This window comes from Balaenoptera physalus, assembly GCF_965194825.1.
Source record: "Balaenoptera physalus genome assembly, chromosome: 8".
Classification (NCBI taxonomy): domain Eukaryota; kingdom Metazoa; phylum Chordata; class Mammalia; order Artiodactyla; family Balaenopteridae; genus Balaenoptera; species Balaenoptera physalus.
The window spans coordinates 54,071,495-54,099,057 of NC_138887.1; the positions used below are offsets into that span (position 1 = coordinate 54,071,495).

Genomic DNA, 27,563 nt, shown 5'->3' on the forward strand with positions numbered 1-27,563 from the left:
GCTATTGTAAATAGTGCTACAATGAACAGTGGGGTGCATGTGTCTTTTTCAGTTATGGTTTTCTCTGGGTATATGCCCAGTAGTGGGATTGCTGGGTCATATGGTAATTCTATGTTGAGTTTTTTAAGGAACCTCCATACTGTTCTCCATAGTGGCTGTATCAATTTACATTCCCACCAACAGTGCAAGAGGGTTCCCTTTACTCCACACCCTCTCCAGCATTTGTTGTTTGTAGATTTAATGATGATGCCCATTCTAACTGGTGTGAGGTGATACCTCATTATAGTTTTGATTTGCATTTCTCTAATAATTAGTGATGTTGAGCAGCTTTTCATGTGCTTCTTGGCCATCTGTATGTCTTCTTTGGAGAAATGCCTATTTAGGTCTTCTGCCCATTTTTGGATTGGATTGTTTTTATGATATTGAGCTGCATGAGCTGCTTGTAAATTTTGGAGATTAATCCTTTGTCAGTTGTTTCATTTGCAAATATTTTCTCCCATCGTGAGGGTTGTTTTTTCATCTTTTTTATGGTTTCCTTTTCTGTGCAAAAGCTTTGAAGTTTCATTAGGTCCCATTTGTTTATTTTTGTTTTTATTTCCATTTCTCTAGGAGCTGGGTCAAAAAGGATCTTGCTGTGATTTATGTCATAGAGTGTTCTGCCTATGTTTTCCTCAAAGAGTTTGATAGTGTCTGGCCTTACATTTAGGTTTTTAATCCATTTGGAGTTTATTTTGTGTATGGTGTTAGGAAGTGTTCTAATTTCATTCTTTTACATGTAGCTGTCCAGTTTTCCCAGCACCATTTACTGAAGAGGCTGTCTTTTCTTGTATATTCTTGTCTCCTTTATCAAAAATAAGGTGACCATATGTGTGTGGGTTTATCTCTGGGCTTTCTATCCTGTTCCATTGACCTATATTTCTGTGTCTGTGCCAGTACCATATACCATACTGTCTTGATTACTGTAGCTTTGTAGTATAGTCTGAAGTCAGGGAGTCTGATTCCTCACGCTCCGTTTTATTCCCTCAAGACAGCTTTGGCTATTCAGGGTCTTTTGTGTCTCCATACAAATTTTAAGATTTTTTGTTCTAGTTCTGTAAAAAATGCCACTGGTAATTTGATAAGGATTGCATTGAATCTGTAGATTGCTTCGGGGAATATAGTCATTTTCACAATATTGATTCTTCCAATCCAAGAACATGGTATATCTCTCCACTGTTTGTGTCATCTTTGATTTCTTTCATCACTGTCTTACAGTTTTCTCAGTACAGGTCTTTTACCTCCTTAGATAGGTTTATTCCTAGGTAATTTATACTTTTTGTTGCAATGGTGAATGGGATTGTTTCCATAATTTCTCTTTCTGATCTTTCGTTGTTAGTGTATAGGAATGCAAGAGATTTCTGTGCATTAATTTTGTATCCTGCAACTTTACCAAATTCATTGATTAGCTCTAATAGTTTTCTGGTGGCATCTTTAGGATTCTCTATGTATAGTATCATATCATCTGCAAACAGTGACAGTTTTACTTCTTCTTTTCCAATTTGGATTCCTTTTACTTCTTTTTCTTCTCTGATTGCCGTGGCAAAGACTTCCAAAACTATGTTGAATAATAGTGGCGAGAGTGGACATCCTTGTCTTGTTCCTGATCTTAGAGGAAATGCTTTCAGTTTTTCACCATTGAGAATGATGTTTGCTGTGGGTTTGTCGTATATGGCCTTTATTATGTTGAAGTAGGTTCCCTCCATGCCCACTTTCTGGAGAGTTTTTATCATAAATGGGTGTTGAATTTTGTCAGAAGCTTTTTCTGCATCTATTGAGATGATCATATGGTTTTTATTCTTCAGTTGTTAATATGGTGTATCACATTGACTGATTTGCGTATATTGAAGAATCCTTGCATCCCTGGGATAAATCCCACTTGATCATGGTGTATGATCCTTTTACTCTGTTGTTGGATTCTGTTTGCTAGTATTTTGTTGAGGATTTTTGCATCTATACTCATCAGTGATATTGGTCTGTAATTTTCTTTTTTTGTAGTATCTCTGTCTGGTTTTGATATCAGGGTGATGGTGGCCTCGTAGAATGAGTTTGGGAGTGTTCCTCCTTCTGCAACTTTTTGGAAGAGTTTGAGAAGGATGGGTGTTAGCTCTTCTCTAAATGTTTGATAGAATTCACCTGTGAAGCCATCTGTTTCTGGACTTTTGTTTGTTGGAAGATTTTAAATCACAGTTTCAATTTCATTAGTTGTGATTGGCCTCTTCATATTTTCTATTTCTTCCTGGTTCAGTCTTGGGAGCTTATACCTTTCTAAGAATTTGTCCATTTCTGCTAGGTTGTCTATTTTATTGGCATAGAGTTGCTTGTAGTAGTCTCTTATGATGTTTTGTATTTCTGCGGTGTCCGTTGTAACTTCTTTTTCATTTCTACTTTTATTGATTTGAGTTCTCTCCCTCTTTTTCTTGATGAGTCTAGCTAAAGGTTTATCAATTTTGTTTATCTTCTCAATGAACCAGCTTTTAGTTTTATTGATCTTTGCTACTGTTTTCTTTGTTTCTATTTCATTTATTTCTGCTCTGATCTTTATGATTTCTTTCCTTCTACTGACTTTGGGTTTTGTTTGTTCTTCTTTCTCTAGTCCTTTTAGGTGTAAGGTTAAATTGTTTATTTGAGATTTTTCTTGTTTCTTGAGGTAGGCTTGTATTGCTATAAACTTCCCTCTTTGAACTGCTTTTGCTGCATCCCATAGGTTTTGGATCATCGTGTTTTCACTGTCATTTGTCTCTATGTATTTTTGATTTCCTCTTTGATTTCTTCAGTGATCTCTTGGTTATTTAGTAATGTATTGTTTAGCCTCCATGTGTTTGTGTTTTTTACGGTTTTTTCCCTGTAATGCATTTCTGAACTCATAGCATTGTGATCAGAAAAGATGCTTGATATGATTTCAATTTTCTTAAATTTACCAAGGCTTGATTTGTGATCCAAGATGTGATCTATCCTGGAGAATGTTCCATGCACACTTGAGAAGAAAGTGTAATCTGCTGTTTTTGGATGGAATGTCCTATAAATATCAATTAAATCTATCTGGTCTATTGTGTCATTTAAAGCTTCTGTTTCCTTATTTATTTTCATTTTGGATGATCTGTCCATTGGTGTAAGTGAGGTGTTAAAGTCCCCCACTATTATTGTGTTACTGTCGATTTCCTCTTTTACAGCTGTTAGCAGTTGCCTTATGTATTGAGTTGCTCCTATGTTGGGTACATATATATTTATAATTGTTATATCTTCTTCTTGGATTGATCCCGTGCTCATTATGTAGTGTCCTTCCTTGTCTCTTGTAACATTCTTTATTTTAAAGTCTATTTTATCTGATATGAGTTTTGCTACTCCAGCTTTCTTTTGATTTCCATTTGCATGGAATATCTTTTTCCGTCCCCTCACTTTCTGTCTGTATGTGTCCCTAGGTCTAAAGTGGGTCTCTTGTAGACAGCATATATATGGGTCTTCTTTTTTATCTATTCAGCGAGGGTGTGTCTTTTGGTTGGAGCATTTAATCCATTCACGTTTAAAGTAATTATCGATATGTATGTTCCTATGACCATTTTCTTAATTGTTTTGGGTTTGTTTTTGTAGGTCCTTTTCTTCTCTTGTGTTTCCCACTTAGAGAAGTTCCTTTAGCATTTGTTGCAGAGCTGGTTTGGTGGTGTTGAATTCTCTTAGCTTTTGCTTGTCTGTAAAGCTTTTGATTTCTCTGTCAAGTCTGAATGAGGTCCTTGCCAGGTAGAGTACTCTTGGTTGTAGGTTCTTCCCTTTCATCACTTTAAATATATCATGCCACTCCCTTCTGGCTTGTAGAGTTTCTGCTGACAAATCAGCTGTTAACCTTATGGGAGTTCCCTTGTATGTTATTTGTCGTTTTTCCCTTGTTGCTTTCAATAATTTTTCTTTGTCTTTAATTTTTGTCAGTTTTATTACTATGTGTCTCAGCATGTTTCTCCTTGGGTTTATCCTGCCTGGGACTCTCTGCGCTTCCTGGACTTGGGTGGCTATTTCCTTTCCCATGTTAGGGAAGTTTTCGACTATAATCTCTTCACATATTTTCTCAGGTCCTTTCTCTCTCTCTTCTCCTTCTGCGACCCCTATAGTGTGAATGTTGTTGCATTTAATGTTGTCCCAGGGGTCTCTTAGGGTGTCTTCATTTCTTTTAATTCTTTTTTCTTTATTCTTTTCCATGGCAGTGAATTCCACCATTCTGTCTTCCAGGTCACTTATCCGTTCTTCTGCCTCAGTTATTCTGCTATTGATTCCTTCTAGTGTAGTTTTCATTTCAGTTATTGTATTGTTCATCTCTGTTTGTTTGTTCTTTAATTCTTCTAGGTCTTTGTTAAACATTTCTTGCATCTTCTCGATCTTTGCCTCCATTCTTTTTTCTGAGGTCCTGGATCATCTTCACTATCATTATTCTGAATTCTTTTTCTGGAAGGTTGCCTATCTCCACTTCATTTAGTTGTTTTTCTGGGGTTTTATCTTGTTTCTTCATCTGGTACAGAGTCCTCTGCCTTTTCATTTTGTCTATCTTTCTGTGAATGTGGTTTTCCTTCCACAGGCTGCAGAATTGTAATTCTTCTTGCTTCTGCTGTCTGCCCTCTGGTGGATGAGGCTATCTAAGAGGCTTGTGCAAGCTTCCTGATGGGAGGGACTGGTGGTGGGCAGAGCTCAGTAAAACTTTAATCCACTTGTCTGTTGATGGGTGGGACTGGGTTCCCTCCCTTTTGCTTGTTTGGCCTGATGCAACCCAGCACTGTAGCCTACCTGGCTCTTTGGTGGGGCTAATGGCAGACTCTGGGAGGGCTCACACCAATGTGTACTTCCCAGAACTTTTGCTTCCAGTGTCCTTGTCCCCACAGTGAGCCACAGCCACCACCCGCCTCTGCAGGAGACCCTGCAACACTAGCAGGTAGGTCTGGTTCAGTCTCCTATGGGGTAGCTGCTCCTTCCCCTGGGTCCCATTGCACACACTACTTTGTGTGTGCCCTCCAAGAGTGGAGTCTGTCGAAGTCCTGCATCAAATCCCGCTAACCTTCAAAATCTGATTCTCTAGGAATTCCTCCTCCCGTTGCCAGACCCCCAGGTTGGGAAGCCTGACGTGGGGCTCAGAACCTTCACTGTACTGGGGGGACTTCTGTGGTATAAGTGTTCTCCAGTTTGTGAGTCACCACCCAGTGGTTATGGGATTTGTTTTTATTGTGATTGCTCCCCTTCTACTGTCTCATTGCGGCTTCTCCTTTGTCTTTGGATGTGGGGTACCTTTTTCGGTGAGTTCCAGTGTCTTCTTGTCGATGATTGTTCAGCAGTAAGTTGTGATTCTGGTGCTCTCGCAAGAGGGAGTGCTCTCTACCCATTCTTAATATATAATAACTTCCGTGAGAGCAAGAAGCATGTTAGGAAGCTTTAACATTTTGTTCTCTCCTAGTACCTAGCAAATTCTAGACATTCAATGAATGTTTATCGAATGAATAAATGCATTTACACCATCAAATGTTTATTATGAGGCTCCTATACCCAACTTTCCATAATCACTTGAATAAACTATCAACTATAAGACTCCGTTATATACATTCCTTCATTTTTTTTTAATTATACTCCAATGAGATCATTATGTTTTCCTATGTTATTAACCTCATTTTAAAGATCATAAAGTTGAGGCTTAGGGATCACAAGGGATTTGCTATTGGTCACACAGCAGAATTACTTCATCCTAATTCCAGGTCCCATTCTATATCTAGGCACAAAAGGGTTCACTTTTTTGAGCAGGCCTGAGTTACTCAAACCCTGCACATCACAAAGAGAGGCCAATCTTTAGAACTGCCCTTGGCCAGTTCCTGGGAGATGAGCTGAGCCCCGGTATATTCTACCTGATAAATTCTTTGTATGCCTGTGGCCTTAGGCCATGCTGTTCTTGTGGTGAATGCCTGTTTTGCTCTGGCAGGGGTTGGGAGGACTGGAGTCTGAGTTGTGGTCACTCACACAGTGCTGCATGCCTACCTGAGTGATCCCCAAGAAAAACTGTCAAGGCTAATGGGAGCTTCCACGGTTTGCAACATTTTACATGTGTTGTCACACATCACTGCTGGGAGAATTAAGCATGTCCCCGTGTGACTCTACTGGGAGGAAACACCTGGAAGTTTATACCTGATTACTCCCGGACCTCTCCCCATGCACCTTTTCCCTCTGCTGATTTTAATCTGTGTCCTTTCACTGTAATAATCTGTAACCATGCATTTAACAGCTTTTCGGAGTCCTTCTAGTGACTCACTGAGACAGGGTGGACTTGGGGATCCCTGGCACAATATGTAATACACCATGCTACCTGCCTTGCCAGGTTCTAAAGTATGTTCATTGTAAACCTAGATTTTCAGTTGGAAAATAAATGCTTTTTATAATTAACTTCTTTATAATAAAATATTCCCATGCTATTTTCCAGAGATACATAGTTTGAGATTTGAAGTTTGTTAGAAGAACTCACCAGATAGCACACAAGAGAGTTTTAAATCATTTCTTGTGTTTCTTGGCAAGCATCAAGTATTAAGACAAAAATGCAGTAAATTACTTTATGCTGTAAAAAGTAAGACATCATTGGCTTATCTTTTTAGAAAATCATAGGAAATATAACTATTATATTCATAGAAGTGGTTTTGACATGTGGCATGATATAAATACCACTTATTTGGGAGTCTATAAATCTCATTTAACCATGGATTAGGCCTTGGGTAAGTCTGACCGTACAGTTTACTCATCTATAGCCTGCAGTGATACCACTTTTCTAATATCTCATTTAATCAGAGTGAGGAGGAAAAGAGATAAAACATATGAAACAAATCTAGAATCATTAAAGTAGTATGTGAATGTAAAACATTATTTTACGTTCTCAACTTAGTGGCAACAAAGCAATATTTTCAAGGTAGCTCATTTGTGCTCTTAAGAAAGTGCTTTTAAGTGGACTCTTTTATAGTAATTACTTGAATTCTTAACCATAAGACTCATACTTAAAACTTTAACCATTTTACCCATAAAAGTAATGTATACTTATGTTGTTAGCCTATAGGCCAAGTGGCAGGGCTGGGTAAGGAAAGACACATTTTATATATTAATTTATAGCTCTGAAAGAGAATATGGTTGGACCATAAAGAGAAAATGTTGCAATAAAGCAGCGGCCAACCCCCACAAATATAAATATTACTTTATAAATACGAGAAAAAAGCACTTAAACTTATAATAGAGCTTGAATAATGCCAGATGTGATCCAATAATGTGACATAATAAGTCAATCAGGATAAGCTAGGTTATGATGTTGTCCTGTTAACCCTGCAACCTCATGCATTAACACAGCTGAAGTTTATTCCTTGCTCATGCTGTTTCTTCAGAGATAGCATAGTCTTCTGCTTTGCGTTGCCACCGGATTCGGGATGACGGAAGCTCCCCTATCTAGTGACGTGACTATTCTCCATACAAGGCTTCTAGGCTTGTCATAGCCTGGGAAGAGGAAGGGACCACGGCAAACTTGCACCTGTTCTTAAATGTCCCAGTTGCTCCATATAGCTCATTTTCTGAGGTCATTGGTGCAAGAGACTGTGAAGTCTTCCAGAGAATGAACTGCAGTCAGCACCGTTCATCTCTACCACAGTAGAGATGTGTCACAGGGGGATGAATCATTCCTATAATAACAGTGTGAGAAACTACGCAAAGCAGGCGAACCCTAAGTCTTCTCTAGCACCTAGTAACACTAACTCACGGGTGCCTTGGCAGATTATACCTTGTAAAATTTTTCTTTTTTAATTAATTAATTTATTTATTTATGACTGTGTTGGGTCTTCGTTTCTGTGCGAGGGCTTTCTCCAGTTGCGGCAAGTGGGGGCCACTCTTCATGGCAGTGCGCGGGCCTCTCACTGTCAAGGCCTCTCTTGTTGCGGAGCACAGGCTCCAGACGCGCAGGCTCAGTAATTGTGGCTCATGGGCCTAGTTGCACCGCGGCATGTGGGATCGTCCCAGACCAGGGCTCGAACCCGTGTCCCCTGCATTGGCAGGCAGACTCTCAACCACTGCGCCACCAGGGAAGCCCAACCTTGTAAAATTTTATGTAACAGACACGTCTTGGCCTATTCACTACACTGTGCCTTGGTACCTACCCAGTACCCATTTACTCCAGCTATCTTCTCCCATGCTGAAAGTATACAGTGTTTCCCAGTAACACATGTAATGCAGAGGAAGGGGAATCTCACTCTATCTACAAGGCTGGTTCTTAGCTAGTTTAGTGCCTTTCCTTGACCACAGGCTTTGCTTCAGGTGTATATATGCGAACACAGTGGTCTGATAAAGGAGAATCTCAGGAGTCTTACTTGAAATAACGGGGCAAAAGTTGCTTCTCATAGTAGGCAGTTTTAAAGCATGGCACATGCCATGGTAAGAGAAACCAGTCTAAGGATGGTGATAACACAATGAAGGCACAACCAATAGAATAAAAGAGAAATGAAATGAGAGCCACTGGGCTTAGCCAATCATGAAGCCCTGTCCTTCCTCTAAACTTGCACAGGAGCTAATATGTCTTCATAAGGCCATTGAGTCAGGTATTTACTATGTGCAGCCAAAGATATTTTAACAGATTAAATATCTAAATTCCAAAAATACCTGCAGATCTACAATGTACACAATTATTTCAAAAATATGCAGAGGTGACCAATGAAACATCACTCAAAAGTCTGGATAAAACTAAGTTTACATGAGAGCACATGTGTCTGTGATCCTAAATGAGTTAAAATGAATAACTCTACAGGAACACTGTAGTGAGTCCCATTGTGTCAGGGTTCTCCAAGAAACAGAAGCAATAGGACAAAAAGAGAGAGAGAGGCATTGGGAATTTATTTACAGGAATTGGCTTACAAAATTATAGAGGCTGAGAAGCCTCATCATTTGCTGTCTGAAAGCTGAAGAACCAGGGAAAACAGTTGTGTAATTTAATTCAAGTCTGACGGCCTGAGAACCAGGGGAACCAGTAGTGTAAGTCTGAGTCCAAAGACCCTGAGTCCACTGACCCGGGGGGCCAGTGATTTAAGTCCAGGTCTCAATCTGAAAGCCAGAGAACCAGAAGCACTGATATCCAAGGGCAGGAGAAGGATGTCTGAGCTCAAGCAAAGAGAGCAAACTCGACCTTCCTCTGCCTTTTTGCTCTACACAGGCCCTCAAGCAACTGGATGGCACCCACCCACATTGGTGAGGGTGACCTTCTTTACATCCTCACAGACACGCCCAGAAATGGTGTTTTACCAGCTATCTGGGCATCCCTTAGAGTAGTCAATTTGACACATAAAATTAACCATCACACCCACTGAGTAAAATAATCTCTCAAACTCGCTCAGCTCAGACACACTTCTTTTCTCTTTTTAGCTTTTGCCATTGACTTTAGAAGATTTCCTTCTTAACTTTTCTTCTTTCAAATTCCTCAGATATCAATAGACCATCCCCTACCTCAGCAATCTCCGTCTCAGGCCGCAATATTTAAGAAGTACACATATTACTTTTACAAGTGACACCTACCAACTGCCCATGCTTTACACAAAAGGCTAATTCAACATTAACTGAAATTTATCACTAGCAAACAAAAATTTCAGTAAGAAGGAGTTAAAATTAGCTGAACATTATCTTTAAAATGTGGCTACTACATCATGGTGTAAATCGTTGGGGAAATAGAATTAAAAACAAAATCATCTCCCAGCCCAGAAATCCTCTCCACAAAGACAGCAGAGAAAGAAACACTTTTTTTTTTTTTATTGCATAAGCATTAAATCCCTCTAAGAGGCTGTAAGAACAGAGAGGAATCTTCTGCTTTTGTATAGCTAAGCAGATACAACTCATCTTATACATGTTCAAAAAATAACTAATAACTAGTCCTCAAGTAAGAGGACTTGACAGCACCATTTGTCACACACACGTAGTTCATCCTTACTTTACCTGGTAATTAAGTAACCATCTATATTAGCTAGCTGGCTTTACCAAGAAAAAAAACAAAATTCTCAGATCTTTATGACAGGAGGTAGTTTTGCAACTTAGAACAAAGCACCCACCTAAATTAGTGTACTACCATCCCCCAGAAACTGGGAGAGAGGGGTGCTATCTCCCTTGATGTTCGTATTCAGAGAGATGGCTCCCAGGTTCTTGAGAAACACATTCTTGGGTCACAAAGCTGACCAAATGCCAATGTCATCCTCAAAAGGATTTATGTACATTTCAAAAAGAGAAGAAAGTACTTCCAATTATATGTTTTCTAAAATAAATCCTCCAAGAAAAAGAGGGAGAGGAAAACTCTTCCCTTATTGTCAACAGGGAGAATCAAACCTCTTAATTTTGAGTTATACTTGTCCTTACATGATGCACATATTTGGACAATAAAGTGGGTGAAATTTCATTCAGCACATATTTCTAAGACTGCCTACTGTGCGCCAGGCATGCGCTAAGCAGGTCTGAAATCCTTCGTCCTTTTTCTAAGATAAGGAAGCTCTGAAATTAGTAAAGTTTTTTATAAGTCTGATGCTGAGATTCTTTTAGTAGCAAAATTTGACCTAAAATGTCATGAGACTAAGTATCAATTTAACCTTCATTTACTCCACTTGATATAAATAAATCTTGATACATTTTACTGAGAATTATTAATGTGTTTGAATACTGGATAATATCCCAGACTCTGCTTGGTTAGCTTCAGTTTTTTTTTTTTTGTTTTTTTTTTTTAAGGAGCTTACCCTCTATGCTTTATTCTAGGAGTTTTATGGTTTCAGGTCTTAACATTTAAGTCTTTTTTTTCAGTTATTGTTTTACTTTGATTTTTAAGCGAAAAAAACATCAAAACGTAGGGCAGTGGGAGGAGAGAGATTAGCAATATATACATATAAGTTGCATTACATTTTTTTTTCATTCTTCATTATAGCCAATTAACAGAGGTCAAAGAAGTAGAAAGAAAAAGAGAAAGAGAAAGTAGACCGAAGGAAAGCAAAAATGCAAGCATCATATATACATATGAGGGCAAGGATCATGTTTGTTTTATTTTCTGTTGAATATCCAGAATTTAGCACAGAGCCTAATACAAAGTGGAAGCTCAAAAAATATTTGCTTCATGAGAGGTACAGGAGGAAGGACAGCTGGATGAGCACAGATAATAAAGACAGACAATCGTAGAATAACCACCAAGGGAAAGGAAACAAAGAGCATATTCCTAAAACTGTAAGGGTTTGAGGGGAGAGAGAGAAAAAGAGAGAGAGAGAGAGAGAACAGGTAGAGAAAGAGACAGGAAGGAAACAGAGAGACCAGGAGCTTCTGAACTATTAGCGTGGTGACAGCTCTTTGGTACAGAGAGAGACTTCAGAGGTCTATTATCTTTGATCTTTGAAATGCTAATTCACGGATTAAAGACTTTCCAGCACTTGTTATTTATACTTAACTTTTTAGAGGAGGCCTCTGAAAGGCCAGGCCACAGCAACTCCCCAGGTGGGAAATGATGCTTTTGGTTGCCCTGACAGTGACTAAAGAACCAGGGTGATGAGGGGAAGCCCTGTCAAGGTCTGAGGCCATCCATCTCTTCTTTAGAATGAGTAAAAGGTTATCCAGCATCTGATATGTTTACATTTGAAAAGAGATGTTACACAGAATTGCAATAACATTGTTCTTTTCCACATGATCCTTTTTGTTTGGTAATGTCATCCAGGGTCATTCATTCTGTAACTATTAGGGACCTCTGACTATTAGTTATTCAGAAGATCCCTAAACTTTCAAGTTGTTCCATTGATGATATCTTTTAGATTTTTTTTCATTGTAAAATTTTGTTGTTCTTGTTCAACCCCAAGAGGTTTCATCTAGGCAATAAGGAAGAGCAAGAACAGGGTACAGGGCTATATAGACAAAAGGAAGGGTCTGTGAGGAAGGGAAGTCCATCATCAGTTAAGTGATATTGAAACTGAGTCCCCTAAAACCGAGTTCCTCTGCCAAGTATATGATGAACCTCTCTATCCAAAACTTTATTCCCTTTCTTCTCCCGCCCTTGTTGCCCTCAGGATTGAGAAGTATCAAAGAAAAAGGGGGGGTTGAAACTGAGCAGGACCCTGAGGGGCCCTCCTGGGTACAAAAGCCTCTCCATGTCCACCATTTCTTGTTTGTAGAAAAAGGCTTTAGTCTCCGAGGCCTTCCCTGAGTTCCAAAGAGCAGACTCAAGCAGTTACTAATTAGGGAAGAGCGGGACTGCAGAAACAAAGGAAAAGCAGTTAAAGAAGAAAAGTAATGGGCTTCCCTGGTGGCGCAGTGGTTGAGAATCTGCCTGCCAATGCAGGGGACACGGGTTCGAGCCCTGGTCTGGGAAGATCCCACATGCCACGGAGCAACTGGGCCCGTGAGCCACAATTACTGAGCCTGCGCGTCTGGAGCCTCTGCTCCGCAACAAGAGAGGCCGCGATGGTGAGAGGCCCGCGCACCGCGATGAAGAGTGGTCCCCCACTTGCCGCAACTAGAGAAAGCCCTCGCACAGAAACGAAGACTCAACACAGTCATAAATAAATAAATAAATAAATAAAAGAACGTGAATTTCTAAAAAAAAAAAAATCTTAAAAAAAAAAAAAGAAGAAAAGTAATGACAATAGTTTAGTTATAAACATTCCTAGTTCCTCCTCAAAGGAAATGTATAACAATCTGACACACATATTTGAGTTGTTCTGCAGGAAATTAAGACCCCTGGTGGGGACCAGAAGCTTGATTAAGACTCCTCAAACATCACCCTGTTATCCCACTGCCAACCAATCAGAAGAAAGCCACACACCCTGTAGCCCTCACCCCAAACACTGCTTTTAAAATCCTTCCCTGAAAGCCATCGAGGAGTTTGGGTCTTTGGAAGACGAGCTGCCCGTACTCCTTAGCACACTGCAAATAAATACTGTACTTTCCTTCACCACAGCCTGCTGTCAGTCAATTGGCTTTGCTGCACAGCAGGCAAGTGGACCCAAGGTTGCTTCAGTAGCAAAGTCAGCACAAAGATTCATAAGAACAAGATAAAATTTGGAGATAGGGCACAAAGCAACAATTTAATTTTAGCTTTTTCCTCATCTCAGCCAGGAAGTTTAGTCCTGGTTGCCCTTGAAATCATTTGAGGAAGTTTTTAAAAATATGGATGGATTTCTTGGCCTCACTTCCACACAGTTTGATTCAATGGCTTCAGAGTAGGTCCTGCACATCTCATATTACACACACACACACACACACACACACACACGCACACAACACTCATTTTGCACCTGAATTACCAGGATGGTCTCTGAGCCAGTTTTCCTTCTTCCACTCTTTTTTCTCATACAATTCATGCTCCACATAAATTTGTTTACAACACACTCTTGCTGAAGTGCTTAAGATCTTTCTTAGAATGGTCCAGAATTGTCTTTACCTTTTACTACATGGACATTTCTAAAGTTCCTCCACTATTATATTAGCTATTTAAAGTTTCTATTTAATTTGAATAGTTGAATCTTTTCTGCTTCAGAGGTTACTCACAGAAATATATAATAAAATGCTTCTGCTAGTCTTGTTCTGGCCCAAAAATATATGCCAGATATTAAAAACATCAAAGAGCAATCTACTCTTTTTTGGCAGTCATCCAATAATCTAATTACCAATCGAAAAACAATCTACTTTTTTACAGTCATCAGTCAAAAAAAAAAAAAAATGAGATCATAGTACCTAGAACTGTGAAGGAAGACAGCACAGACATAATTTCCTTCAGCTGCTTGGCACCGATACAGTTAACTAGGTTCTAGGACTCACCAAGGAAATTTCTGAGGACTTCCAAAGGCATTACCCAGCAGAAGTACCCAAAATCCTCATCCTTCCAGGCATCTGATACCATGAACTCATTTTTCTGCACGAGGTGTTGCACTTTTCAAGTTATTTAACACCTCCACTCAGCAAATACTGCAAAGGAAGCAGTCTTAGGGCAGTGGACCAACAGAGTCATCCACAATTTGGAAACCATTTTCTGGTCCCAGAGGGAGTCCTAGAGAATGAGACTCAGGTCATAAAGCACTGGTAGGCACCAAGTGCAACACCAGCGTAGGCACCATTATTCTTCCAAGGTCCCCAGTAGCAAGCTGGGTCTCTTGGCTTAACCTCCTGGGGTATCCCTACTGATAAATAGTTAAAAGTATAAAGAAAAAGAAGAAATTATTTATTGTTTTTTTAAATTTATTGAACATAAGCAAAAGATTTATTCCCATTCCTTTTTTTAACATTTAAAACGAACTATTATCAGTATGTACGTGATCATAACCCATTATTACAACATAAATCTCTATTATTAAAAGAGTCTCATCCTGTTGTTAACATTATTATTAACAACTAATATGTAATGAGGGCTCACTATGTGCTGACAATGTGTTAAGCATACTATATTGATTATCTCATCTAATTGTGACTATAATTTGGTGAGAAGCTGGGTAATTTGCATAATCTTGCGTATGAGAGGACCTGTATTATGAAATAAATTTCATCTCACTCAACGGTGACAGCAACCCTATGAGAAGTTAATAAACTTTTTTAATAGGGACTACGCTAACTACAGTAAAGGAAAGTTGGGAAATATTTGTGGAAAAGTAATAACTGTGGTAAAACGTTTGACAAATAAGAGCAGAATAGTTTGTTTTGATGCATTTGGTAAGGAAAGCCAACAGATCTTAAACAGAATATAAGATTAGAGACCTTTAAGAGGGCACTGATATTCTAGTGTATCAGTCATAATAAATAGCAACTTACACTTGCAAAACACAATTTATTCCATTCTACATAATTCTCAAAACACTAGATAGAAAAATTAAGGATAAAATCCTAACTAAAAGTCTGTTAAAGAATCAAAAAAATAAATAAATAAGAATCCCACCAATGAGTTAGAAATTCTTCTTTAGTTGCCTACTTAAGGAAAAAAACTCATAGAGATAATATATTTAAATATACAGTTGACCCTTGAACAATGCAGGGGTTAGAAGTGCTGACCCCCTGTGAAATCAAAAATCCAAGTATTATCTGTCTCAAAAACAAAGAAATTAATCAATGATTCACCCAAGGGCAGGAAGCTAAAACAGTTTGAATAGGATCAGGACTCAAATTCTAGTACTTTTGGATCCCACATATTGTGATCTCTAACCCAACACAGGGTTTTCCCCTCACACTCTGTTTGAAGAGCTGTAAAATGAAAATACAAGTACTATATTTATTGAAAAGAATCCAGATATAAGTGGGCCTATGCAATTCAAACCCACGTTGTTCAAGGGTCAACTTTAAAATGACTACATACTTCAAAGAGCCAGCCTCTCAGATATAGAAATTCTAAGGATAATTTTCATTTTTAAGTTTTTTATAAAAATAATGAGAGACTTGTAAAATAAACTTATTAAAATTTGCATTTTGAAATTTATGCATATTCTTTAAGGGTGTTATAGCATTTAAATATCCACACCTAAAAGTCACACATGGCTTATTATCTGTAAAAATTTGGATGAGTAACTTAGCTTTGCTAATCTGGTTCAACAGCTGTAAAGTCAGACTAATAATAGTTTTACCCTACAGGGTTGTTTTGAAGATAAAACGAAAATTGATTATTTGGCCTTAGGGAATAAGTATAATTACTGAAATGACAATTATATTTGCCTACTCACATTTACAGAAGCCTGTGTACTTATTTGATTACTATGTGTTTTAATTTGGCAAATGTTTAAATCAGCTTTGAGTGGCAAGATTCCCAATACTGCAGCACTTTAGAACACAGTATTACACTCATATTTAGAAGTATTTGCTTTATTCATCTGTCTCTAAAAACAATTTCTGATCAATGTTAGGATGCTCACAAATTTGACATTTAATTATAATTATCTTCAATGTTTTAAAAGAAATTTTTATGTCAACTTGATGTCAGACACCCAGCAGAGTTGTTTGTGCTCCATACTCAACTTGGAGTTCCATGTGGGTTACCTAGTATATTAGTTGGTGTCTTAGCTCAGGCTGCTATAGCAAAATGCCATAGACTGGGTGGCTTAAAAAACAGATATTTATTTTTTCACAGATCTGAGGCTGGGAAGTCCAAGATCAGGGTGCCAGCATCATTGGGTTCTGGTGAAGGAATTTCTTCCTGCCTTGCTGATGGCTACCTTCTTGCTGTGTCCTCATAGGGCAGAGAGATAGAATGAGAGACTGTAAGCTCTCTGATGGCTCTTTTTTATAAGGACACTAATTCCAACTCAGGGCCCCATCATCATGATCTCATCTAAACCTAATGACCTCCCAAAGGCCCTATCTCCAAATACCCTCGCAATGGAGATTACGGCTTCAACATATGAATTTTGATGGATACAAGCATTCAGTTCATAACATTTGGCTAGGGCTGCCATGACAAAGTACCACGTGCAGGGTGGCTTACACAATAGAAATTTACTGTCTCACAGTTATGTAGGCTGGAAATCTGAAATCAATGTCAGTAGGGTTGGTTTCTGCTGAGAGCTGCACAGGGCAATCTGTTCCATGCCACTCTTTCAGCTTCTGGTGGTTTGCTGGCAACCTTTGGCATTCCTTGGCATCCCTCTGTGTGCGTCTCTGTATCCAATATTCCCCTTCTAATAAGGACACCACTCATATTGGATTAGGAGCCTATCCTACTCCAGAATGACCTCATCTTAACTAATTACATCTGCAATGATCCTATTTCAGATAAGGTCATATTCTAAGGTATTGGGGATTAAGACACCAACATATGAATGCAGGGGGCACAATTCAATACATAATGCTTAGTTACCTTTACTATCTGTAAAACTTAGATAAAGATATGAAACATATTATTTAGTTCCTAAGTAGTCATAGGATATATTGATTTTTCACATTAATATATTATTTAATACATTACATGGTCTATGTTTGAAGTATTGGCCATATTGAAATAAAATTCTGAGCTTTGTGAACAAAAAGGAACATTCATTTACAAAAAGAAACAGAATCCTAAGTGTCATCTGAGAACACCTTACCAAATCAAATTGGTAATTTGCTCAGTTTCCTGGTATGGTACTTTTAGTGTTTAAAAGTGTTTTCTCAATTAGCTATTAAAAAGCATTTAATTTTGCATAAAGCAGCTTTCACTTCAGAGCCTTAATTAAAAGTCACTATTCAATTATTTATGTACCACTCAGGGTATCAAATCATTTAGAAGGAATAGCAAGTAACATTTTACAGATTTGGGCTCATTGACACTCAGGGTACATTTAAAATACGATTATAACTTTCCTTCTTTGGGTTTGTATCTGTTAGCCTTTAGAGAAAGCTGCCAGCTAATGCGTTCTCTGATGAGATCAAAAGCCAAAATGATGCTAGAAATATTTTGAATACTCAAAAGTCCAGAGAAATATGAAGCTCAAAAAGTTATACCAGCTTGCAGGAGAACAATTAGGCTGATACAACATTTTAAGAGCTAAGTAATAATCACGCTGAAAGAAAGAAGACTCAGTTATCTAATGCAACAGGACATCTGTAGCTCCTTGGTGACCAAGCAGGCTCTGGGGGTGTTAGACTCCCCACTGGTGACATCCAGCCCTGGCCAGCTAACTTAGGGGCTCCTGAAGCAAGAGGAGTTTAAGGATGTGTCTGTGGTTCTCCCAAACAATGAGCTACCGAGGGTGACACTGCCCATCATGGACAAGCTTCCCAGGGAGGAGCTATAGGTGTTGTATCCCAGGTGGAAGCAAGTCAAATAGTTTCAGGTGACACCCAGAGGCATAATGGGGGCTCTGCCCAAGTACAGCTTCGAACAGCAAACCTGAGCTCTGTTTTACATTCACAGGATCCCAAAATTCTTCGTTCAGTTTTAAGTTTTAATATCTTCAGTAGTACAGACGTTACAAATTTATAAAGTGAGCATGATTTGGAAGACTATTTATCTTTACTTATTTAGTTTTGAAATATTTGAAAAATTAATTTTTTTTAGTCACTCTGAAGATGGCAGACACTGACTAAAACAAAAAATTAAATTAAAAATGTATTATTTGACCAACAAACATATGAAAAGATGCTCAACATCACTAATCATTAGGAAGAAGTAAAATCAAAACCACAATGAGATATCATCACCTCATACACATTAGGATGGCTAATACTATCAAAAAAACAGAAAATAACCAGTGTTGGCAAGGATGTGGAGTAATTAGAACACTTGTGCCCTGTTGGTGGGAATGCAAAATGGTGCAGCCACTATAGACAAAAGTATGGTGGTTCCTCAGATTAAAAATAGAATGGCTATATGATCCAGCAATTTCATTTCTAGATATATATCCAAAAGAATTGAGAGCAGGGTCTCGAAAAGATATTCATACTTTAATGTTCATAGCAGCATTAATGGCAATAACCAAAAGGTGGAAACAACTCAGATGTCCATCGATGGATGAGCTGATAAACAAAATGTGGTATATACATATTATAGAATATTATTCTGCCTTGAAAGGGAAGGAAATTCTGATACATGCTACAGTGTGGATAAACCTCAAGGACATTATGCTAAGTGAAATAAGCCAAGCACAAAAAGACAAATACTGAATTATTTCCTTACTATGAGATATCTAGAGTAGTCAAATTCATAAAAATAGAAAGTGGATGGCTGGTTGTCAGGGACGGTGGAAAAGAGGAAATGGGCACTTGTTGTTTAATGGGTATAGAGTTTCAGTTTTGGCAAGATGAAAAAGTCCTGGAAATTGGTTGCACAACTATGTGAATACACTTAATACTACTTAACTGTACATTAAGAAATGGTTAAAATGGTAAATTTTATGTTATGGGATTTTTACCACAATAAAAAATTTATTATTCAAAGTTTCTCAAAACTGCATGATGTGGTAAATGTAAATAATTTACATTTTCAATTTTTTTTTTATTTTGAAGCATTTATACTTCTGAGATTATTGAAGCTTAAGAACATCTTAGACTTTTGAGATACCCTATGTTTTGGGTCTGCCTTCCATTTATGGCTGATGGTATTCACAATTAAGTTTAGTTTAGCCAACGTGTTACTGTGATAAACTCCATGTCATAAATAAAAGCTTCAATATTATTTTGAAATACTTGATATTTCCAAAATTTGTATGGATTTGAAATCTATTTGCATTATCACAGAACTTTCAATATTTCATTTGGCAATGAAAGAAGTGAAGTGCCATCAGACCCTAAAATATAATTTCAAATATATATTTTAGAATAGTTGCAAGAACAGTTAAAATCTCTTCACTTTTAATTATGAAAATTTTCAAATATATAATAAAAGAACAGAGATGCTGGGATAACTGGAGACTTATGTTCAAGATTCAATTAGCACACTATCCAAAGAGTTGATAGAAGAATCAGAAGACTCAAAAATACTGTGTTACTGAGGAATAAAGAATTTTAAGTTGTTAAAAAATAACTGCTTTTTAAAATGAAAATGAACTGCTTTTAAAATAAAAAAAATGTTTACTTGCAAAATCAACTTCCACAAATAAAAAGTCCATGAGATAGTCTTCTAATTTAAATTTACATTTTTCTTGTCATTGCTCTTCTTTTTTTGTTTTTTTTTTTTTGGCTGAGTTGCTTTTGCAAGATCAGTGAAGTCATAGCAGTTATCAGGAGGCTGGTGAATAAATTCATCCTCCTAAAAACAAACATTGTCTACAACTTTAAGTGAACAAGCTGTTCTCCAAAGCAAATATTTTCACAAACACCATTTTCCATAAAACAAAACAATTCTAAGGTCAACAATGCTTAGGGCATCTCTAATAAAACAAATATAAAATATGAATATAAAAAGTAAGAAAATTGAAATATTAGGGGAAATTTCCTTCCCCTTTTAGTACAAAGATATTCACTTTAGGATGACAAGGAACAGACTGAATGTAGATTTAACTAACCTTTTATGGTAAATAAAGGCTAAATATTGTCCTCTGTCTTCCTTTCTCTCTAAACATGTAGTGATGACTAATCTAGTGATGTGAATTCATGCATCACTTGCTTCAGCATCTTTCTATTTTTTCTTCTGTTTCACTTACGGATCTTCAAATAGGGACTTTTTTTCCCTTTGACTTCATCGAGGCTGAATTGAAGTATCCTGGGCTAATAATTTCTTTTCTCTCTTAGTTCATCGGGAATGAGCATTGTAACCAAGCTTCCTTATATTCTGATTGACATTTTGACAACTGTAGTAGGTTGAATAATTACCCCACACACATACCCCTGCAAGATATCCACATCCTCGTCCCCAGAACCTGTGAACATGTTACTTACATGGCAAAGGAGCTTTGCAGATGTAATTGAATTAGGGATTCTGATATGGGGAGATTTTCCTCGATTATCCAGGTGTAATGTAATCACAAGAGTCCTATAAGAGGGAGAGTAGGCATACACAGAACAGGCTATGCTGGTGGCTTTGAGTATGGGGGAAGGAGCCACAGGCCCAGGAAGACGGAGGAAGGAGCCACAGGCCCAGGAAGACAGGCAGCGTCTAGAAGCTGAAAAAGGCAAAGATCTGGATTCTTCCCTAGAGCCTACACAAGAACACAGGTCTGCTGACCCATTCTAGACTCTGACCACCAGACAGTGGTTTTAAGCTACTACACATGTGGTGATTTGTCTGCCAATAGGAAATTAATACAACAACGGTCTATAAGCAGCTTTCACTCATCTCCTTTGTGGGATCTGCACCTGTTGCCTCTAGTGTTGCTTTTAGGTGTGTTTTTGAGGCCAGCACTGCTCAAGCCTGTGCCTCTGGTTACTGGCCTAAAGGGGATTGAAACCCTAGGTGAATGGTGTTGCCTTAGCTGCCTTATAATAAAGAGCTCCGTTTCTCCTGTGTGTGACTACCTAAGATATAGATTAGAAGGCCTTTCACCATAACAGAAATACTAAAAAATTAATTTTGAATAAGATAGACACCTAGAGAAAGATTCAAGGAAACATCAATACTGAAGCCCAATCAGTGACTCTAAGCAGTAAGTTTTAGCTCTTCTTCAACACTTCTTTCTATAAATTTGACTGGAATAAACTCATCTTGAACCTGTATTGCTCTGAGATAAGTCTGAAACTATCAGACCAAATTGATATGAAAAATGTTTCCTAACTGCAATACTCTTATGCTCTTTCATTAAATATTGATCTTTAAGGCTTTCTCTGATTATCCTCTTTCCTATTTGGTTCAGAGCCCAGATCGCCTGTGGCTTGCTTCTGCTTCCATGTAGAATTAAGAATATTATTCTGTCTCCCTTCATTCTCCTGGGCTGGATTCTGTGATTGCTTTTTCATCTTATCCCTCATTTACCTTCCAAGATAATAACCTCAGAGCTGGTGTGTGTGTGTGTGTGTGTGTGTGTGTACGTGTGTGTACGTGCGTGTGTGTGTACGTGCGCGTGTGTGTACGTGCGTGTGTGTGTGTACGTGCGTGTGTGTGCGTGTGTGTCCATGTCTTACAGCACTTTCTGCTAAAATCCTGCTGAAAGATGGCCTGTAAGAGATCAATTTTTTTTAAAGTAAGGCATGAAGTCACATTTAATTCACTCTGGGTTCTGCAATTCTGAGGGCCAGCAGCGCCTCTAAACATTCCAATCCAGTTTCAAAAACTGGATCTTTAGCACGATGTGTATTACTTTTTAAATTCTTTATCAGTGTTTATAAAGTGAAGATAAGAAAACCCAATTCATCCAAAACAGACACCAGTATGTGCAGTGTCAGTGGTATGCTAGAGAGCATAGCTGCCTTCCCAAACGGACACTAAGAGGCCATATTCTTTACTTGGCTATTGTGTCGGACAAATCAAGTTTATTACCTGAGTTTTTAAAAACTGAAAGGTACAGTGAGTTATCTAAACTACTCCATATTTCTTGGAAAATGGGCTATTACTTTTTTTGAAACAGTATCCTGTTCTAAGGCCAACTCCTAACAGAGATGGACAAATAGTAAGTGGGTCACTGGAACAGGCATTTCATTAAATCAGCCTCAATTCTTCCTTTTCCCATCCCTTCCATTCTCTATACCCCGAGTTCTCATTCCTCTTCATTTTTCCATTATGAAAATATGTCCGAAGGAAAGAAGAATGGCCCCCAGGGCAAAAGTGAGATGCTAGTAGGGTACTCTGATATTGACAATGGCACATACATTTCCCATGGGAGTGGGGCCATCTTGCTGTAACTACCTGCCTGAGCTACCTTGATACCACTATTTGGCAAGCCCTTGCCAGCAGGCTTCTATTTTTTTTTTTTTTTTCCAGAAGCAGTACATTCTTTCATGAGTTCTATGTAATTTTCCTGAGTGTACACATTTCTAACATATTTTGCAGTCCAATCTTTAGAGACATCTACTGTATTCATTTAGTAACTAGCAAATCTTTTACCATTAGAATCATTCTTTATTTTCAGCATGATTTTTAAGAACAAAAATATTTTCCGCACATTTAAAACAATACACAAATCATAAAAACCTCCTGGGAGTTTATTTGCTTGAAACTTTGTTGGTCATTGTATATGGAAAATAACTTGTTTATATACACAAGGGGAAAAAAATAAGCCTTTGGACTTCATCTAACTAAAACAACTTCAGGAATTAACATTTGACTTAAATAATTATTTTTTTTTTTTTTTTAGAAATTCACGTTCTTTTATTTATTTATTTATTCATTTATGGCTGTGTTGGGTCTTCGTTTCTGTGCGAGGGCTTTCTCTAATTGTGGCAAGTGGGGACCACTCTTCATCGCGGTGCGCGGGCCTCTCACCATCGCGGCCTCTCTTGTTGCGGAGCACAGGCTCCAGACGCACAGGCTCAGTAGCTGTGGCTCACGGGCCCAGTTGCTCCGTGGCATGTGGGATCTTCCCAGACCAGGGCTCGAACCCGTGTCCCCCGCATTGGCAGGCAGATTCTCAACCACTGCGCCACCAGGGAAGCCCTAAATAATTATTTTTAACCACAGTGTGGTAGAGGAATTTATCAGTGGCTTTTATGAATTTGACTGAGCATGTAAAAAAAAATTGTGATTTGTGGCATTGGCAAATATTAAATTTTCTTATTACAACCATTCTTTTAGGGTATCCTGAGAGCATATCGATAGGGCTCAAAGAGATCAGAAGGCAGTTCTAGAGCAGCTCCAAGTCTCAGCTCCTATGTATGGAATTACGGAATCATGGACACTTAGAAAGATCTGTGTTCTTAGAGGTCATCATGTCTAACCCTCTGATTTGGCAAGAAGAAACCCATCAAGAGAAGATAAGAATGAAGAACAGAGAGATCATGGTCTCTCTTTTTTTTAATTAAAAACCAATTGAGACCATGGTCTTTTGAATCCCAATCTGATGCACTTGGAGACTAAATGTCTCCAAAACCATTTACTGCAGACTTCAAACATAGCATAATTTTGTAGAATATGTTTAAGAATGAAAAGGTTATAATATCCATTTTAAAGATTTTCGTTGACATTTTTGGAGATTTTATTTTAATCTGAAGACAAACTGAAGTCATATTTTCAGCACTTTAAAATGGGATTAAATAATATAATTTTGTTATTCCATGTAGCTTCCATGCAAAATAGTGTATATGTCCCCATGTATGTATATATGTGTGTTTTGGTGTCTATATCTATATCTGTAGATATATATATATCCTACTGGTTCTATTTCCCTGGTAGAACTCTAACCAGTACAGATTTTGGTATCCTTTTATCTTGATATTATAGTTCACTGAAGAAGTTCTGGGATGTAATGAAACCCACAATCTATTTCTACAGTGGTTTATCATCATTATTTTTAAGTGCTTTCAACAAGCTGCCAGTAGAGGTGATACTGCAATTACCAGGAAATATGCCAATATTTGTAATTTTGTTTTTTTCTGTCAACTAGAACATAAGAAGTTATACTAGGTTTTAAAGGTGCCTTAATGATACAAAACTATCAGAGACCTGATAACTGCACCCCACCCCAGGTGTGATATTGATGCTCATTCACTGATATTAATTTTGTGATATAAATTATGACCAAAAGGAATTCTCTCTTCCCATGACACCATCAATTTCCAGTCCCTGATTATTATTATTATTTATGGTGGCGAGTATACCTGCCTTCCTGATTAAGTTGCTTTTTTATTTTTTATTTTTATTTTTTGGCCACACAGCGCAGACTGTGGGATCTTAGTCCCCTGACCAGGGATCAAACCCGTACCCCGTGCGTTGGCAGCACAGAGTCTTCACCACTGGACCACCCGGGAAGTCCCCCTGATTAAGTTTTAATAGAGATTTTTGTTTCCTACGGAACCTACAATGATTTTTACAAAACATTAGATTTTTCTTACTTCTGCCAAAGTAACTAATACCTGACAGATTTGGTAATCTAAGATGAAGGAGGATTTCTGGAACCAGAGCCTTCTCTTTGGAGCTGTGAGCAATCAAGTTGAACGTGAGTTAACCGACTTTCATACATATCCCTGCCTAGGATCTAGCACAGAGTAGGATGTGAAATATTGTTTGAGTGTGGTATAGTCAGATGCCAAGTTCATAGCAGAAACACGCTCTCCTTTGTTATCTCCTAGATCTCTCCTGACGTTGGGGGCAAACCGAACCCCACTTTAAGCCATTAACAGCAACATGATAAATCGCTCCTTAAATTAGCTCTCCAAATGTGGAGGCTACAGACTTTTCCCAGGGTGTTTAAAAGACAAATGTGGCTGAGTCAAAAAAAGCTTACATCTGTCTAATAAGTATGTAAATGAACAAGGATAGGTGTGGGTGTTGTGCGACTACAGCTGCAAGCTGGAGTGATGGGCTGGTCAATAAGATCCCTAAAGAATCCATTGTTCAAGGTCCTGCTTCTGATAACGGCTAATTTCTGTAAGACTGAACTCCCCAAAGATAACAGATATAAACTCTAAACACATTAGGAAAAATAATTACTTAAAGGCACTGGAGAGTGACAAAAAATCAGGCAGATACTGGTAGGGGCACAAGCAATGGGAGGAGTTGACACTTGGAGGAAGAGAAGAGCAGCTGGTGAGTGGATCCCACTCTCCTTTTTTCAGAAGTGTGATATGTATGCTATCTAATAATATCTATGTCTATGTGTACCTTTTAGCTTCGGGGAAGTTCCGGGACAATGACTTGAATTCCCCACCCCTCCCCAACCACGTTGCCCACTCATTGGAAAAAATGGAGTCATACAGTGGAACAAGATCTTTCGGCACTGAGAGTTAAAAACTGCAAGCCCAGAACACTACACCCAGTGAAATATTCTTTCATAATGAAGAATGTGGGCAGATCTATACCTCTACTGTAAAAACAGGATTTGGGATTTTGTTTTATAATGAAGAGACACGGTACCAGATGAAAACTCAGATATTCACGAAAGAAGAGGAGCGCCAGGAATGGCAAATCAATGGGTAGGTATAAAACAAGTTTTTCTTTCATTAAAAAAAATACTCAGAACTGCTGAAAACAGAAAGTGATAATATTGTATTCTGCAGTGTATAATATTTATAGATGTCATATATATGATAACAATTACACACAGAATGGAGGAGACGGTAGATAGACTTATACAGTTATGAGGTATTTATATTTTATGCAAAGTATAACAATAGTACCTCTAAACTGAAAATTTAAGATTGTCCATTTTAACCCCTAGCGCCATCACTAAAAATATAAAGAGGTACAGCTAGAAGGCAATAGATAAATTAAAATGGAATTCTAAAAAATATTCAATTAATTCTAAAAATAGGCAGGAAAAGATGGAAAGAGGACTAAAAACAGAGGGGACAAATAGGAAAAATATTCTAAAATTGTTGACTTAAATCCAACTATGTCAATAATGAACCAAACACACCATTTAAAAGGCAGAGATTGGGCTTCCCTGGTGGCACACTGGTTGAGAATCTGCCTGCCAATGCAGGGGACACGGGTTCGAGCCCTGGTCTGGGAAGATCCCACCTGCCGCAGAGCAACTCAGCCCGTGAGCCACAACTACTGAGCCTGCACGTCTGGAGCCTGTGCTCTGCAACAAGAGAGGCCGCGACATGAGAGGCCCGCGCACCGCAATGAAGAGTGGCCCCCGCTCGCCGCAACTAGAGAAAGCCCTGGCACAGAAACGAAGACCCAACACAGCCATAAATAAATAAATAAATAATTGGGAAAAAAAAAAAGCAGAGATTATCAAGATGGATTTTTTAAAAAGCAAGACTCAGTTATGTTGTGAACAAGAGTCATACTGTAAATATAAAGACACCGATTGAAAAGGACATGAATGAAAAAAGATATGCCAACAAATAGTATGCCTTAAAAGGGTGGAGTGGCTGTGCCATCAGATAAAGCAGACTTCAAGACAAAGGTTATTACTAGAGGTAAAGAGGGACATTTTCTAATGAAAAACTGGCCAATTCACGAGAAAGACATAATAATCATAAATATGTATGCATCTGATAACAGAGCTTCCAGACACATGAAGCAAAATAGGTCAAATTAAAGAGAGAAATGGACAGTTTATTTAATACCCCTTTCTCAGCAACTGATGCAACTACTGGGCAAAGAAATCATTAAAGACAGAATCTCTGAACACCATCAACCACAATGACCTCATTGATGTTTACAGAACATTCCATCCAACACCTGTAGATTACACATTATTTTCAAGAGCATGTGGTACATTCAAGACAGACCAAATGTGGGACTGTAAAACAAGCCTCAATAAATGTAAAAGCTGTGAAATCATACTGTGCAAGTTCTCTGACCACAATGAAATTAAACCAGAAAGCAGCAACAATAATATGTTAGAAAAACTCAAATATCTGGAAATTTTAAAATGCACTTGTAAATAGTTCATGGGCTATTGTCACAGTTCATAATATTTCAGAAGCCATTTAGCATTCACTATGATGTGAATTGATGTGAACAGAATCAACAGACGTGAGCTATGATGTGTTTTGATGTGAACAGAAGGCTAGAGGCTGTATTGGCAAAGTAAACAGCTTCTCTAAAATCCATGGAAAACTAAGTTTTGGCCAAAAGAAAGATAAATTATCAGAAATTTCATTTGTTATTTTATCCTCGGTATTAATATGGCATCAGAATTTTAAAATCTTTTGTTTACAAGCCAGTTAGCCTAAATGTAATCCTCCTATCTAGACCCCATATGCATGTACATATAAAATTCATCTTTCCCTACTCTGTTGCCCCTATGTTCCTCTCTATTATCCAGAAGTCTATTTTGAGACTACTCATCTTCCAGATTCTACTGTATTTAGAAAATGTGCTGCTTATTCCTACTAAACCTGCTGCTGTACTTATCCATGGTAAGCTACTGTAAAGAAGAAAAAAGAAACCCCAAATACATTTTCATTTCATTGCTCAGTAAGAAGATAAGAAATTGAGAAAAAAAACAGTTTTTAGAAGAACTATAACTTTTCAGAAGGCCGTGCACTTGGGAATGAGTTCATATTCGCTAACAGCCACTTCCATAGCTTGGTCTGAGTTATATAGT

General features: G+C 38.0%; 1 long non-coding RNA gene across 1 annotated transcript; it reads right to left on the reverse strand.

Moving 5' to 3' along the window:
• Nucleotides 1–4,192: 4,192 nt before the first annotated feature.
• Nucleotides 4,193–20,501, reverse strand: LOC309665946. The gene is made up of 2 exons (XR_014266800.1): nt 12,664–20,501; nt 4,193–12,317 (listed from the first exon to the last, which is right to left on the reverse strand). It is a non-coding gene; the product is annotated as an uncharacterized lncRNA (long non-coding RNA).
• Between the last annotated feature and the right edge of the window lie 7,062 nt (nt 20,502–27,563).